Source organism: Mus pahari, chromosome 14 (genome assembly GCF_900095145.1).
Source record: "Mus pahari chromosome 14, PAHARI_EIJ_v1.1, whole genome shotgun sequence".
NCBI classification, from domain to species: domain Eukaryota; kingdom Metazoa; phylum Chordata; class Mammalia; order Rodentia; family Muridae; genus Mus; species Mus pahari.
Genome location: NC_034603.1, coordinates 74,514,804 through 74,518,184, shown reverse-complemented (window position 1 = coordinate 74,518,184; position 3,381 = coordinate 74,514,804). Strand labels below are relative to the sequence as shown.

The following is a 3,381-nucleotide window of genomic DNA, read 5'->3' as shown; positions in this document are numbered from 1 at the left end:
CCCAGCACTTGGGAGGCAGAGGCAGGCAGATTTCTGAGTTTGAGGCCAGCCTGGTCTACAGAGTGAGTTCCAGGACAGCCAGGGCTATACAGAGAAACCGTCTTGAAAAACCAAAAAAACAAAAACAAAACAAACAAAAAAATGTAATTATAATGGTATATTTCCTGTTATGTATATTTTACCATAAGAAATCTCTAGATACAGGCCCTGGGTTTTGAAAAGACACACCCCATACTATGACGAAAGCTCTTAGATTCTCTCTCCAATGCTTGCTGCAGAGAAACTACCCTCAGAGATGCTTGCTGCTGGAGTTCTATTATTCCATTCCTTGCTGCGGTCTGAACATTCGCTTCCACAGCATGCTAAGACCCCAGATCTGAAGAACACAGCTCAGACACCTTACACATGGTTTAAGAACCATCACAAGTCTCAGATAATACGGCTGGCAGCATCTGCTTCCTCTACACAATGGTTCCTATATATCCTACAGAGAGTGCTTTAATGGGGTGCAGATCTGACTCAGCAGTTAAGAGTGCTTGCTGCTCTTGCAGTGGACCCTGCTTCAATCCCCAGCACCCACATGGTGCCTAGCAGACATCTGTAACTCCAGTTCCAGGGGGTCTGACATGCTCCCGTGGTCTCTGAGGGTACCAGGTGCTTACTTGGAACACAGACATACAAGCAGGAGAAATATCCACACATAACAAGTAAAAATAAAATCCATTTAAAAAATTTTTTTCCTAGATAGTGTTCATCTTTGTAGCCCTGGCAGTCCTGGAACGTGCTTTGTAGACCAAGCTGGCCTGGAATTTACAGAGATGCACCTGCCTCTGTCTCCAGGGTACCCGGATTAAAGGTGTGCTCTGCAGCCCCTGCCACCACCCAGGAAAAAAAAATTCAATTTTATTTCATTTTTTTCAGTTACAGCAGCACTTTTAGTTTTCTTTAAACAATGATGTGTTAGTAGGCCTAACTAAACAGTGGAAAACTAAAATTTGTCATTTTTTTAAAAGTATGGAGCACAAAATAATTACATAAATTAAAAGGATGAATACATTTACAGGTGTGGATGCAAACATTCCCAACTAAAGGCAAATAACAGCCCACAGCGGTCAGGAGGGAAAACCAGACCGGGAACTGGGTCCTAAGGCTCTGACTTTCCTATCCTCAGACCAGCAAGATGGAGGTAGCGACAGGTTCAGGAACCCTTGTCAGCCTCAGGAAATCCTGGAAGTCTGCTGTCCGTTAATAACCTGCATAGATCACTACGTGGTGTTCACACAGATCCAAAAGGCAGGGGATTTCTTTTCCACAGTACGCTCTTACCAGCCACCAAGCGACAGAGCCACATGGACTAAGGATTCAGTCAAGATATGCACAGGGTATCAAAGGTATCAAGGAAACAACTAAATACAAGGTCAAAAAAATCAGCAACAAATTCTATGATTCAGGACTGATATCAGATATAAGTTTCAAGGACAAATCTCTTTTCGAAGGCTAGCATGAGGTGTGTACATTTGCCTGGGAAAGTCAATCCTTCAGCTCATGCAGCAGATGCCTGACACCTGCTCAGTCCATCTAGGAGAATTTGTGGTGGATGATTGGGGGGCAGGGGGGTAGACGCAGACAGACGCCTCATACTTGCTGATCCACATCTGCTGGAAGGTGGACCGTGAGGACAGGATGGAGCCATCAATCCAGACTGAGTACTTGCACTAAGGGATGGTAATGATCTTAATTTTCATGGTGCTGGGTAGGGCTGTGATCTCCTTCTGCATCCTGTCAGCGTTGCCTGAATGCAGGGTGGTACCACCAGCCAGCACTGTATTGGCATACAGGTCCTTGTGGATGTCCACATCACATGTCATGAGGGAGTTGAAGGTGGTCTTACGGATGCCACAGGAAGGAAGGTTGAAGGAGTCCCATCTGGACACCATAATCACTCATTGTTAACAGTGATCACCTGCCCATCTGGCAACTCATAGCTCTTCTCCAAGGAAGAGGGGGATGCAACGGTAGTCATTTCTTGCTCAAAATCCAGGGCAACATGGCACAGCCTCTCCTTAAAGTCACCCACAACTTCTGTCTCAGCTGTGGTCGTAAAGCTATATAGCCTTGCTCAGTCAAGATCTTCACGAGGTAGTCTGCAAGGTCCTGACCGACCAGGTCCAGACACAAGATAGTGCCAGTGGTGCGCGCAGATGTAAATAAACAAGGGCCTAGTGATATATATTACTAGGTAAGTCCCAGGCCAGCCTCGACTACAGAATGCCCTATTTCAAACAAAACAAAGCAGAAACAATGTGCGTATGTATGTATACATGTGTTTGGACATATGCATACATTGTGCGACACTTTGCTCAAACGGCAGTAGTGCCTCTGAAGACTTCCTAGGAGGGAAGAAGGAAGTGCAAGATCCAGGAGACTCGGGAAGTAAACAAAATTTCCAAGTCTACGTAATCTGAAACCTGTAAAATTCACAAGTCCCATCCCCAAAATTATACAAGCAGCAAACTGCACAGCCTTAGCTGTCAGAGTCCGGAATCTTCAGAAATGAAACCCGTGACTCTTCCCCTGTACTGAGGTTAACGTGAGCACAGAGCACTTTTGATTTCATTCTGTGAATGCATCTCCCCGTAGCCAAGGCTGGCTGCCAACCTGTTGATCATTCTGCCTCCGCTTGCCAAGAGCTTGGGCATGTCCTGCTAAGTTTCTTTTTTGTTTGTTTTTAAAGACAGCCTTAGGGCTGGAGAGATGGCTCAACGGTTAAGAGCACTGACTGCTATTCCAGAAGTCCTGAGTTCAATTCCCAGCATCCACATGGTGGCTCACAACCATCTGTAATGGGATCTGATTCACCCTCTTCTAGTGTGTGTCTGAAGACAGCTGTAGTGTACTCATATAAATAAAACAAAAAGCAAACAAACAAACAAAAAACCTTTAAAGACAGTCTTTCTGTGTAGCTAAGGCTGGCCTGGAATTCTATGTAGTCCAAGTTGATCTCAAATTTACTAAGATTGCCCTGCCTTAACCTCCAGAGTGCTGGGATCAAAGGCATGTGCCACCATGCCCAGCTAGATTTCCGTTTTTGTTTTGTTTTGTTATTTTATCAAAAGAGTTGTACATTCTGATAATCTGGAAAAGATTTCTCTGCCAGCACCAAAACTATAGTTAAAATAAATGCCCACAGAACTAGATGTATCTGGAGGGTTGGGGTAAGCGAGATTAGGCATTTTGAAACAGAACCTTAAAAGTTAATATTTTTCCCTTCTGGCATATTGTGGTAGGACTTCCTAGAGTTCACTTAGCATATTTTTAAAATATCCTTTTTTTTTTTTTTTTTTTTTTTTTTTTTTTTTTTTTTTTTTTTTTTTTTTTTTT

General features: G+C 43.7%; 1 pseudogene; it reads right to left on the bottom strand.

The window, feature by feature from the left end:
• Window positions 1-1,538: 1,538 nt before the first annotated feature.
• LOC110331885 lies at window positions 1,539-2,226 on the bottom strand (annotated as a pseudogene).
• Between the last annotated feature and the right edge of the window lie 1,155 nt (window positions 2,227-3,381).